Genomic DNA, 13,910 nt, shown 5'->3' with positions numbered 1-13,910 from the left:
GATACCTCTTTCCTTTCCCCCACATCCTTTTTTTTACCTTTCCCCCTCCCCCTTTTCTCCAGTCACCCAGCTTTCCATAGTAGAACACCTGAGGACTACACTCCCTTCCTTTTTAACCAGTTTTACTCTTTAAGACAGGCACTTGGCGTATAAGTGCCTAGCAGTTAACCTCGGTTCACTCCAACTCATAGTGCGAGTAGCTGAGCTACACCATATATATTTTTTTGTAAATTAGGAGATGGAGCATACTGAGAGTTGTAGTTTTGCTACTGGAGGTCAAGAGTTTGAAGACGACTGCATTATGGCCTTGTTCACATAAGTAATGCAGATTCCTTCAAAAAAATATCCCAGGCAAAATAATGTAACACAATTGAGCCCCATAAATTGTCAGACACAATTAAAATGAATGATGTCGTTCGGGCAGCAGTGATATCTTTCATGTAACAAATCTGTTGCCACCACTTATTTTGTTGTTGATCTGCTCCTATGATGGAAACAATGACGTGAGAAGAGGAATACAATGTCCTCCCTCAATAAACACAGAGGGATAAACACCTGGTTCTAGTGAAATAAGTCTGTACTGTGTGAATGAGGCCTAAGGAGCAATGCCTGTCCTGCCATCTGCTCAGTGGTGACCCCTATGGTCAGTGCTTAGATGTGACCAGGTCAAGTAGTGGGTGAGGACACTGGTGATGAAGAATAGTACCTGGAAGGAATCCATGAAATTATTGTGATACCCACTATAGTCACCCAGCTCTCCCATGCTCCTGACCACCATGTCAGTGGGTTGTACTAGATGACCCAGAAGCATCAGGAATCATGGACAGAAACAAACGAAGAAGCTGTTGTGTATTAGATGTTTATTAACCCCTCCATGATGGTCTTCTATCCTATAATAGAGAAGCCGTGTCATGTACACATGGAATACCTGCGACCTCTCACATCACACACGTGACCCTCCAGTAACGGTACTGACAGCACTGCACAGGACGCCGCACACAGCGAACCCGCCAGTGCACCTGCCGTGACATCACAGCCGCGTGATCAGTCGGTGGTGCGGTGGGAGGAGTTGAACTCTGGGCTGTAATGATTACAGGAGCTTGGCTGTGTGATCATGGCGGCAGCATAAAGGAGTGCAGTACAAATGTGTATATACTGTGTATAGCTGTATGTATCAATAACAGGGCTGTGAAGTCGGACGAAATTTTGGGTACCTGGAGTCGGCAAACAATGCACCGACTGACTCCTACTAAATTTAGATTGGAATAAAAAAAAAGCAAGTTTAAATGTCCCAATTCACAAAAAGTTATAATTAATGACTTCTCTACTGTAAGAATAAAGACCAATGCATGCAGTGCCTCATGTAACCGCAAAACGAACACATTAAGTGACCATGAAGAAGCTTTTCATGTGCTTCACTATATGGCACTATATATCAGGAGCGGCAATAGTGTCAGAGCTCCACTTTCCAGCGTCCGGAAGTTATTATTCCGAACAATGTTTGTGCGGGCTTCCGTGTTCAGGGCCGCCCCTCGTGACGTCAAGCCCACCCCCTCAACGGAAGTCTATGGGAAGGGGGCGCGTCGCGCTCCCTTCCCATAGCCTTTCGTTGAGGGAGCGGGCGTGACATCACGAGGGGCGGCCTTGAACATGGAAGCCCGCACACACATCGTTCGGAATAATAACTTCCGGACGCTGGAAAGCGGAGCTCCGACAGCAAGGTAACGGAGTACCCCTTTAAACTGTTCAATACAGTAGACTGTTGGCTTTCCAGCCAGTAGTCCTGTGGTAATGACATGTATGTTGCCTTTCTTTCCTTCAACGAATGTATAAAATACATTTGCATATTAAAGGAGTACTCCGGCACGCACTTTTTTCCTTTCATCCCGTCCGGGCTGCAAAATAAAAGAACACACACTTTCTCCTGCCTGCCTACGCTCCCCCGGAGCTCCGGTACAGGTGTTCGGTCCCCGGGCTGTATTCTTCTTACTTCCTGTTAGCCCGGCACGTCACACGGAGCTTCAGCCTATCACTGGCTGAGGCGGGACATCGCTGCGGCCGGTGATAGGCTGAAGCTCCGTGTGACGTGCCGGGCTAACAGGAAGTAAGAAGAATACAGACCGGGTACCGAACACCTGTACCGGAGCACCGGGGGAGCGTAGGCAGGCAGGAGAAAGTGTGTGTTCTTTTATTTTGCAGCCCGGACGGGATAAAAGGAAAACAGTGTGCGCCGGAGTACTCCTTTAATACAGAAGAGTCGGAGGCGGAACATTTATCTACCGACTCCACAGCCCTGATTAATAATATCCAGATAAGTAGAGATGCAGCACTCCAGTTCAGTCAATCAAAAAATGCAGTTTCTTCACCCATTAGTGTACAATGCGATGTTTCAGGACTTTTTATTCAAGCAAATCAATAGTGTTACATCACTTCCTTATATAAGATAATGTATTCATGACATCATCAATAACATTTACATAATCGGTGCATAATAAGTACATTGATTTGCATAATCCATACATAAACAATACATTTCATAGTGATCACAAGTGTAAATCCTGTGGTACACTGGCATATACAAATAGTATCCATATGAATGTATCCTGTCCCATAACTCTAGTGTCCATATACAATAGTGTAAATCCTTAGTGGGTAGCCACTCACCCCCCGGCACTGCTGTATAGATTCTAAGGTAATTCCTCTGTCACCCTTGTCTTGGCTTGTAAACAAGTCAAAGCAGCATGTCAGGACGTTCTTCCCGGGTGATTACAACCAGTGTCACATGACACAATGCAGTAAGGGAGCTGAGCTGGTCCAAAGCCAGTGCACATGTGCAGAAGACATCCTTCATGTAGCGGCAGCCATCTTGAATCAGGGCAAACCTCTCAGAGGCACAGCCATATGAAGTTGTCACTGCGAACATCAGTAAATAAACATAAAGTTGTATCTAGATTATATAAATGGGGGTCTCTTTATAATAAATTGATAAGGGAGTCTGGGGCAAGTGAGGTAATATACAAAAGTGAAGATTAATTGTGATATTAAATATATGGGCAGACATAATACCTCAATCTATTTTTCGAAGCAATCAGCATTATCTTAAAGATATGTTCTGACATGGCAGTGTGATATATATATATATATATATATATATATAATCTACCACACTATCCGTGTACTATAGGTATGGCAGTCCCATGGCACCAGCGTGTATTGACACACTGATGCCCCTGTTCGACCATATCCCCATGTACTGGTGCGAAATCCAATATTGGATCCATGCCCCTCAACATTCCTTAACCTGTTTGGGACGGAGGACGGTGACCCAATCGCCCAGAAAATAAGATTGATCAGAGCTGTCGCAGACCCTTCTAAAGGATAGGAGCAAGGTGGCAGGGGTGCCACCTCCTCCTATCCCCTACCATTGGTCGATCAGGACTGACGGGGACGGGGGGTTAAAGTTAATTTCCCCCGCTCTGCCCACCGATCGACGTCCGGGCAGAGCGAGGGGACATGGCCGGCGGCTTACCGATGGCATCAGATCGGCGACGGCAGCAGGAGGAAGCATGCCGGAAAGTGCGGCGTTGGAGGAAGCTGCAGTGAAGATCGCTGGTAAGTGATCTTCACTGTGGCCTTCTAAAAGTTGTAAAACTACAACTCCCAACATGACCAGACAGCCAAAGGCTGTCTGTGCATGCTGGGAGTTGAAGTTTTGCAACATCTGGAGGGCCACAGTTTGGAGACCACTGTGTAGTGGTCTCCAAACTGTGGTCCTCCAGATGTTGCAAAACTACAACTTTCAGCATGCTCTGACTGTCTGGGCATGCTGGGAGTTGTAGTTTTGCAACATCTGAAGAGGCACGGTTTGGAGACCACTATATGGTGGTCTCCAAACTGTAGCCCTCCAGATGTTGCAAAACTACAGTTCCCAGCATGCCCATACTGTCAGTGCATGCAGAAAGTTGTAATTTAGCAACATCGGGAGTCTCCAAACTGTGGCCCTCCAGATGTTGCAAAACTACAACTCCCAGCATGCCTGGACAGTCTGGGCATGCTTGGAGTTGTTGTTTTTCAACATCTGGAGGGCTATAGTTTGGAGACCACTACTTAGCGGTCTCCAAACTGTTCTTCCCCAGTTGTTGCATAACTACAACTCCTAGCATCCTTTCGGCTGTCAATGCATAATGGGGGTTGTAGTTTTGCAACAGCTGTAGGCACACTGGTTGGGAAACACTGAGCTAGAGTCTGTTTCCAAACTCAGTGATTCCAACCCGTGTGCCTCCACCTGTTGCAAAACTTCAACTCCCAGAATGCACTGACATGCTGGGAGTTGTAGTTTTGCAACAGCTGGAGGCACACGGGTTGGAATCACTGAGCTAGGGTTTGTTTCCTATCTCAGTGGTTCCCCACCAGTGTGCCAACAGCTGTTGCAAAGCTACAACTCCCAGCATGTATGGTCTGTCAGTGCATGCTGGGAGTTGTAGTTTTGCAACAGCTAAAGGTTTGGGGCGCCCTCCCTCCCCATGTGAATGTACAGGGTGCATTCACACGGGCGGGGGTTTACAGTGGGTTTCCTTCCACAAGTTTGAGCTGCGGCAAATTTTCCGCCGCAGCTCAAACTCCCAGCAGAAAACTCACTATGAACCCCCGCATGCTGGGAGTTGTAGTTTTGAAACATCTGGAGGTCCGCAGGTTGAAGACCACTGTTCTAGGGCATGGGAACTTATGCTCTGTGCTACCCTGTGATGTCACTTCAGCAGTACAGATGACGCTTCCCTTATTTGTCTATGCTGTTGTCAGCTTTATAGTCTCATAAAGCCAGTAATGCCTATGAAAACATGCTATTGTTCAAAGTTATCATCTTTATAGTCTCATGAGTGCTTATAAACAAAAGCTATTGCTCCCTGTTGTCAGCCATATAGTCTGCATAGAGGTTGTATTGCTTGTGATTACAAACTATTGCTCCATTGTCATCCATGTATTCTGCATTGAGCCAGTAGTGTTTATAAACAAAAGCTATTGCTCCCTGTTGTCAGCCATTTAGTTTGCAAAGAGCCTGTAGTGCTTATGATCTGTTATGATCTGTTGTCAGCCATATATTCTCATAGAGCCCGTAGTGCTTGTGAATACGTTATTGCTCCCTGTTGTCAGCCATATATTCTTATAGAGCCCATAGTGCTTGTGAATACGTTATTGCTCCATGTTGTCAGCCATATATTCTCATAGAGCCCATAGTGCTTGTGAATACATGTTATTGCTCCCTGTTGTCAGCCATATATTCTCATAGAGCCCATAGTGCTTGTGAATACATGTTATTGCTCCCTGTTGTCAGCCATATATTCTCATAGAGCCCATAGTGCTTGTGAATACATGTTATTGCTCCCTGTTGTCAGCCATATATTCTCATAGAGCCCATAGTGCTTGTGAATACATGTTATTGCTCCCTGTTGTCAGCCATATATTCTTATAGAGCCCATAGTGCTTGTGAATACGTTATTGCTCCATGTTGTCAGCCATATATTCTCATAGAGCCCATAGTGCTTGTGAATACATGTTATTGCTTCCTGTTGTCAGACATATAGACTACATAGAGCCAGTAGTGCTTGTGAATACAAGCTATTGTTCCTGTTGTCAGCCAAATAGAATGCATAGAATCAGTTGTGCTTGTGGGTACAAAATTTAGCTTCCTGTTATGAGCCATATGTATTGTATAAAGCCTGTAGTACTCTGTAATAAAGGTAATTTCTCTCTGTTGTCAGCCATTAGTTTGTATAAAGCCTAAAGGGCTTCTGTATACATGTTGTTGCTCCATGTTGTCGGCCATATAAAATGTATTGAGCCTGTTGGGCTTGTAGATACAAGCTTTTGCTCTCTATTATCAGCCATTAGTCTATTTAGAGCAGGGGCCCTCAAACTACGTCCCGTGGGCCACATGCGGCCTGCCAAGGACATTTATCCGGCCCGCCGCTGCCTAAGGATATCCCTGTGTCCCGAAAGATATTTTCGGGACACAGGGATACGCTCTCGGCGGCCCCGTGTTTACTTTAAAAATGCAGGGGCCACCGGGAAGGTGGCGCATGCAGGGACGTCACTGACGTCCCGTGCGTGCGCCCATAGCAATGGAGCGCGGAGTAGCGGAGCAGCGATGAGGACGTGCGCTGGTCAGCTTGGTAAGTGTTACGTGCTCCGACCACCGCTCCTTCAGTCCCGGGTCTTACAGCTATGTCCGTACCAGAGGAGCGGTGGTCGGAGCACTGAAGTGGGGCAGAACACAGGCATACAACCTCCAGTCATACACTGTATGGCTGGAGGCTGTATGTCTGTGGGAGAACATACTGCACCTAATGTGGGGGAACTATACTGCACCTAATGTGGGGGAACTATACTGCACCTAATGTGGGGGAACTATACTGCACCTAATGTGGGGGAACTATACTGCACCTAATGTGGGGGAGCTATACTGCACCTAATGTGGGGGAACTATACTGCACCTAATGTGGTGGAACTGTACTGCACCTAATGTGGGGGAATTGTACTGTACCTAATGTGGGGGAATTGTACTGCACCTAATGTGGTGGAATTGTACTGCACCTAATGTGGGGGAATTGTACTGCTCCTAATGTGGGGGAACTGTACTGCACCTAATGTGGGGGAACTGTACTGCACCTAATGTGGGGGAACTGTACTGCACCTAATGTGGGGGAACTGTACTGCACCTAATGTGGGGGAACTATACTGCACCTAATGTGGGGGAACTGTACTGCCAACCCTAATGTGTGGGAACTACAACCTAATGTGGGGGATCTATACTGCCAACCTAATGTGGGGGGAACTGTGCTGTGTACTTAAAGGGGTAGTCCTCTAATAAGATATATAAGTGTGCATAGGAATTTGTTAATGTTTTTTTTATCTATAGTCCGGCCCTCCAACGGTTTAAAAAGTTTGAGGACCTCTGATTTAAAGCCTGTAGGACTTGTGGATACAAGCTATTGCTCCCTATTGTCAGCCATTAGCCTATGTAGAGTCTGTAGGGCTTTTGGATACAAGCTATTGCTCCCTGTTATCAGCCAGTTCATCTTTAGCTGACAGGTAAGGGCTGGTTCACATCACGTTTTCTCCCATACGGGAGCGCATACGGCAGGGGGGAGCTAAACCCTTGCGCTCCCGTATGTCATTCATTTCAATGAGCCGGCCGGAGTGAAACGTTCGGTTCGGTCGTCTCATTTTTGCACCGTATGCGCTTTTACAACCGGACCTAACACAGCGGTTGACAACAGTTTTATGTCCGGGGAAAAAGCACATGAAGCGCAAAAATGAGCCGACCGGACCGAACATTTCACACCGGTGTTGTGAACCCAGCCTTATGACCTTTGGCTCTTGTGGTATCTATCTGGGCTGGTAAATCTAGAGGCATCAGTCATGTGGAATTACTTTCATTATGTATAGAGCCCTAGCTGCAAGATATCTTACTTTGTAACTGGACCTTGCACAAAACATCTTCTGTTTCCTGGCTACAGTATATCCATCCAGTGCAGGGTCCTGGTGAATGTTTTGTGCGTGTCATGCCTATTACTACAGTATATCCAGTGCAGGGTCCTGGTGAATGTTTTGTGCGTGTCATGCCTATTACTACAGTATATCCAGTGCAGGGTCCTGGTGAATGTTTTGTGCACATCATGCCTATTACTACAGTATATCCAGTGCAGGGTCCTGGTGAATGTTTTGTGCACATCATGCCTATTACTACAGTATATCCAGTGTAGGGTCCTGGTGAATACTAAGTAAGCTTCATGCCAGTCACTACAGTATATTCAGTGCAGGGTCCTGGTGAATGTTTTGTGCACATCATGCCTATTACTACAGTATATCCAGTGCAGGGTCCTGGTGAATACTAAGTAAGCTTCATGCCAGTCACTACAGTATATTCAGTGCAGGGTCCTGGTGAATGTTTTGTGTGTGTCATGCTAGTTACTACATTATATCCAGTACGTGGTCCTTGTGAATACTGAGTGCGCCTCTTCCTGACTCTACAGTATATCCTGTGCAGGATCCTGGTAAATACTGAGTATGCTTCATGCCTGTGTGGTGTCCCGGTACTGTATTTACGATACTGTACCTTGTGTGCTGGGTCCCCAAAGTTAGAGTTAGAGTCACCTCTTCGTTCTTTAATTTTATGTTACATGTATATAATTAGTATAAGGTATTGATTTATATAGTGTCTGCAGTACCTTAGGTCACAAGACTAATGTTTCTACTGTGATAGTGTCTAAAGGACCTTCCAGGTCACGTGGTTAGTCACATGTTCTACCATAATCCTTTGTGTAAAAGACTGACAGTTGGGATGAACCAATCGGCTCAAGGCCAACCCCTGCCCATATAACGGAGCTGCTAGCCAATCCTCGCTCTCTTGCTCCTGAGCTGCAAAGTAAACAGCATCTCTTGGGTTCTGGACTAGCAGAGAGAGGAGATCCGTGCGACTTACAAGACAAAACCAGGCCTGAAGCCTAACAATTCCGCAACTTACTAATCGTGAGTTAATAAATCAAATCCCCGCTAAAGCTAGCGTGACTGCTGGACCTAAACCAATCCCCTAAATCCTGCGGAACAGTGTAAATAAATCTCCAGAGCTTATACTCATAAGGTCCCAACCAACTGTCAGGATCCTCATAGACTGTACATATGTAAAGACTGTTCCTGTTTTACCTCTGCATAAAATCTGCAGTAAAGTTTCCTACAGTTTTCTGAATCTCCGGTTGTGGACAATCATTTATTCCTCCCTATCGTTCTTGGGACGGGTGGCGATAGGACAAGTATATATTGAGGAGCCGTCACCCTGGCATCATGACAGTGAAGGGTTAAGCCAGCACCCTTTCATCACTGCACAACTACACCCCATATACCCTATACCCCCACAAGCTTACCACACCTGTCACTACAGTATATCCAATGCAAGGTCCTGTTAAATACTGAAAATCCTCTCGAGGAGCAGATTCGTCACACACTAGGCTAGTATCAGGTATGTTGCATGCTTTGGGGGGTTTTCTGTGGTCTCCCAGCACCGAAGGCTGTCCTGTGGGCTGCAGATCTCCATGGGCATGCCTGCTGCTCCTGTGTTGGGCCCACTGTTATATTGTTTACTATGTTCATGCACTCTATTATATTTACTGTATTCACTGTAATTTTTTTTGTATTTTATTTGTGCACTGTACCTTTAAGAGGGAGATGCAGAGTAATCAAACTACCCCTGTTCCCAATGGGAACCCCCAAATTGTCACATATATAGTGTAGGCAGGGAAAAGTTGCCCCAGTTGAGGTTTGGAAGTTCAGTTAAGACCTTATTCTGAGCAGAGCTCCATGTGAGCTGCTGTGTGGAAAAGAGTTGGAAGAAGTGACTACTGAACCTAAACCAAACCCCTAAATTTAGTGGAACAGCGTAAAGCAAATCCTCCAAGCATATTCCCTACAAGGTCCCAACCAACCTGCGAGGTGCATAAATACCGGTCCTCTGTATAGAATGTTTGCTGATTGCATCCTGCATAAAATCTGCAGTAAAGTTATTTCCAGTTTACTACAATTCTGGTTGTGGACAATCCTTTATTCCTCCCTATCGTTCCTGGGACGGGTGGCGGTAGGATATATATATGAAGAGGAGCCCGCACCTTGGCATCACGACAGTTAAGGGTTAATGCTACACCCTTTCATCACTGCACAGCCACATCCTATTCTCCTACACCCCCCAAGCTTACCACAATAAGTATTTCTATCAGGAGCGCATAGTGCCAGCAGCCAGCGGCCAGATGCTGCTGATAGAAATACTTTTTATACATAGCGCTGCGGCGGGAATGTATATAGAAGTGCTGTGGGGGGGCAGATAATGCTATATATGTCTTCCCCCCCAGAGCATCTATATGCATATACCCCTGCAGCGCTATGAATGAAAAGTATATCTATTAGCAGTGCATAGTGCCAGGAGGAGCTCCGAGGAGACAGGAGAACCTGACACAATCTGCCCTCATCAGGGCCAGGAGCTCTGCCAGAGGGGTGGAACAGAGATCGATACCCCCCCTGATGTGTAAAGAATGCGACACTGGACCCAGGGACAACCGCCCAATGCTAACCACCTCAGCCAGAACCTGGGGCCACCTCAACCCCCTGATGCCAAGCCAGCAGATCTCCACGCCCCGGAAATCCAAGATTCCTGCCATCAGGACGCACCTCCACTCTCTGATTAGCCCAAAACACATAAGAGTGTCCGAGCACCCACACCACCGGCCAAGAGTCGCCTGCAGACAAAAGTCACATGTCAACCATCAAGTCAGGGCGGATATATCGGGCATAGCACGCAGATCTCCAGTGCCCCACACGCTGGACCTCCGACTCCGGCAGCCCAGCCCTAGCCGCCTCCGTAGCAGCCCCAATGCGAAAAGAATGAGTGCCAAACTTACAAAAATCCAAACCCACCAAAGTAAGGCAACGCCGAAAAACCACCAAAAACTGAAACTGAGTAAGCAAGGAAGCATCCTCGTTCAAAAGAAAAGAGGGACCCGGCGGCCGCACAGCCAGAAAAGAGGACGACACGCGGAAAGGACACGCATCCCCGGGCAGAGCCTACAACACCAGCCACGTTCCCTGCCCCGCCTGATCGGTCTTAGATTGACGGACATGCAAACGCACAAAATTGTCACCCAAAAATACGTCCGACTCCCCGAGCCCTCCAGGACGGAGACGCGAAGGAGGACGCAGCGCACTAAAAAAGCCAACGCAAAAGCCGTGGAAAACAAAACTGCCTCAAAAGGTGAGTAACAAACTGTGCCCGTAGCCACCACCAAACTACCCAACAACGGATATGAAATCGGGTGCCGAACATCAAGGCTAACCCTTTCCCAAGCCCAACCCTTCAGGGCCTGACGCATAACAAAACATTTTGTAACATCCAACCAACCCAAAAGCTGAAAATAAAAAGCCATACCCGCCATACGCCGTGCAGTGACAGCATCCGACACCCGTTTAGAGCGCAGCGCCAGCAAGTAATTCAGCGTGACCTCCAGCCTATCACACACAATACCAGAGACATCTACTCTGTTCCATATTGTGTGTGTTGTACCATCTTCACCTGCCTCAGTAAAAGACAGTTATCTGTAACCCGGCATCATTGTGGTCCTTGCCCCATGCCTGGCCCAGGAGAAGCTGTCCCCACCTTGGACTGTGTATAGTTAATGGTGCCCTGGCGTCACAAATTGACAAGTATACCTTGCATCCCTGTGTCACCACATTTCTGCCATTACATATGTTGATGATATATAAATAGGATTGTATTATCAAGTATATTGCATGCCATGCATGGACCTGGTAGCAGATATGTTTCAAACCTTGGGAGGTTCTGGAGGCTTCTTCAGCCCATGTATCATGTTACATATGTGGAGGCTGCTCTGACCAGAATTATTTTAATAGCCGCTGTTTTACTGCCTGATCTGTGCATTATGCTACAGTATATTGTGCATTACTATAATACCTGAAACAGACAATGTTATACTGTGTATGCACTCATCGCAAAGTATTGCGGTGAGTGCAGTACTAGCCTCTGAGCGCCCACGGATGTTCTGGGAGCTGGTCCACTGGTACAGTCCAGTTAGGAGCCTACAGTCCAATACTTTGCGATGAGTGCAGACGGTTTTTCATTTCTGGGTCGACTCTTTATGATGTATGTGTTATCTACATTCTCTACCACCGCTGGAAGTTTATTCGCTGTGCATCTCCATCCGCTTCAGTGCTGATCCCTGTACATATCAGACTCTGTGTAGGAGGATTTGGTAGTGCCTCCCATTGATCGTTTTGTGGCATGTTATGTTATACTGTGTATTACTATAATGCCTTAAGTGTGCATTGTTATATTGGGTTTTACTATAATACTTGATACATACATTGTTATACTGTGTATTACTATAATACCTGACGTGTGTATTGCTATAATACCTGACACATGTATAGTGTTCCAGTTATACCACCTTCTACTCTGATGGTTTCATGGTTGAATGTCATTACTATCCTGTACTAATACACTGTTCAAAAAAATAAAGGGAGCACACATCCTAGATCTGAATGAATGAACTAATTCTATGAAATACTTTCGTCTTTACATAGTTGAATGTGCTGACAACAAAATCACACCAAAATTATCAATGGAAATCAAATTTATCAACTCATGGAGGTCTGGACATGGAGTCACATTCAAAATCCAAATGGAAAACCACACTACAGGCTGATCCAACTTTGATGTACTGTCCTTAAAACAAGTCATAATGAGGCTCAGTAGTGTGTGTGGCCTCCACGTGCCCATATGATCTCCCTACAATGCCTGGGCAGGCTCCTGATGAGGTGGAGGATGGTCTCCTGAGGGATGTCCTCCCAGACTAGGACTAAAGCATCCGCCAACTCCTGGACAGTCTGTGGTGCAACATGGCGTTGGTGGATGGAGTGAGACATGATGTCCCAGATGTGCTCAATCGGATTCAGGTCTGGGGAACGGGCAGGCCAGTCCATAGCATAAATGCCTTCCTCTTGCAGGAACTGCTAACACACTCCAGCCACATGAGGTCTAGCATTGTCTTGCATTAGGAGGAACCAAGGGCCAACCGCACCAGCATATGGTCTCACAAGGGGTCTGAGGATCTCATCTCGGTACCTAATGGCAGTCAGGCTACGTCTTGCAAGCACATGGAGGGCTGTGCGGCCCCCCAAATAAATGCCACCCCACACCGTTACTGACCCACCTCTAAACCCGTTATGCTGGAAGATGTTGCAGGCAGCAGAACATTTTCCACGGCGTCTCCAGACTCGTCTGTCACATGTGCTCAGTGTGAACCTGCTTTCATCTGTGAAGAGCACAGGGCGCCAGTGGCAAATTTGCCAATCTTGGTGTTCTCTGGCAAATGCCAAATGTCCTGCAAGGTGTTGGGCTGTAAGCACAACCCCCACCTGTGGACATTAAGCCCTCATACCACTCTCATTGAGTCTGTTTCTGACCGTTTGAGTGGACACATGCACATTTGTGGCCTGCTGGAGGTCATTTTGAAGGGCTCTGGCAGTGTTCCTCCTGTTCCTCCTTGCACAAATGCGGAAGTAGTGGTCCTGCTGCTGGTTTGTTGCCCACCTACAACCTCTTCCATATCTCCTGATGTACTGGCTTGTCTCCTGGTAGTGCCTCCATGCTCTGGACACTACACTGAAAGACACAGCAAACCTTCTTGCCACAGCTTGCATTGATGTGCCATCCTGGATGAGCTGCACTACCTGAGCCAATTGTGTGGGTTTTAAACTCCGTCTCATTGTCAGGATTCGGCAGGCTGGAGGTGGATCCTCTGTGTCAGAGAGGGATTGGCGTGGACCGTGTTGGTGGACCGGTTCTAAGTTGCTACTGGTTTTCACCAGAGCCCGCCGCAAAGCGGGATGGTCTTGCAGCGGCGGTAGCAACCAGGTCGTATCCACCGGCAACGGCTCAACCTCTCTGACTGCTGAGATAGGCGCGGTACAAGGGATTAGACAAGAGCAGGGTCGGACGTAGCAGAAGGTCAGGGCAGGCAGCAAGGATCGTAGTCAGGGGCAACGGCAAGAGGTCTGGAACACTGGCTAGGGATACACAAGGAACGCTTTCACTGGCACAATGGCAACAAGATCCGGCAAGGAAGTGCAGGGGAAGTGAGGTAATATAGGGAAGTGCACAGGTGAACACACTAATTAAAAACCATGCGCCAATCAGTGGCGCACCAGCCCTTTAAATCGCAAAGAAACGGCGCGCGCGCGCCCTAGGGAGCAGGGCCGCGCACGCCGGGACAGCACAGACGGAGAGCGAGTCTGGTAAGCGGGTCGGGATGCGCACCGCGAGCGGGCGCGTCCCGCGTCGCGAATCGCAT

At 47.3% G+C, this 13,910-nt stretch overlaps 1 protein-coding gene across 9 annotated transcripts in view; it reads right to left on the bottom strand.

Annotated features, from left to right (window-relative positions):
* CDIN1 (CDAN1 interacting nuclease 1) overlaps window positions 1–8,491 on the bottom strand; it is a 481,663-nt gene extending 473,172 nt beyond the window's left edge. For 6 of the 9 annotated variants that reach the window (XM_056546009.1, XM_056546013.1, XM_056546012.1 and 3 more), the window contains exon 1: window positions 2,665–2,850. The gene's annotated coding sequence lies outside the window, so the exon portion shown is untranslated. Of the gene's footprint in view, window positions 1–2,664; window positions 2,851–8,116 lie in introns of those variants that run through there. The other 3 variants (XM_056546010.1, XM_056546014.1, XM_056546011.1) reach the window with 3 other exon arrangements.
* Between the last annotated feature and the right edge of the window lie 5,419 nt (window positions 8,492–13,910).

The sequence above is a fragment of the Hyla sarda genome, chromosome 11 (assembly GCF_029499605.1).
Source record: "Hyla sarda isolate aHylSar1 chromosome 11, aHylSar1.hap1, whole genome shotgun sequence".
Lineage (NCBI taxonomy): Eukaryota > Metazoa > Chordata > Amphibia > Anura > Hylidae > Hyla > Hyla sarda.
The sequence above is the reverse complement of the archived record's forward strand: the minus strand, read 5'-3'. Positions and strand labels throughout refer to the sequence as shown.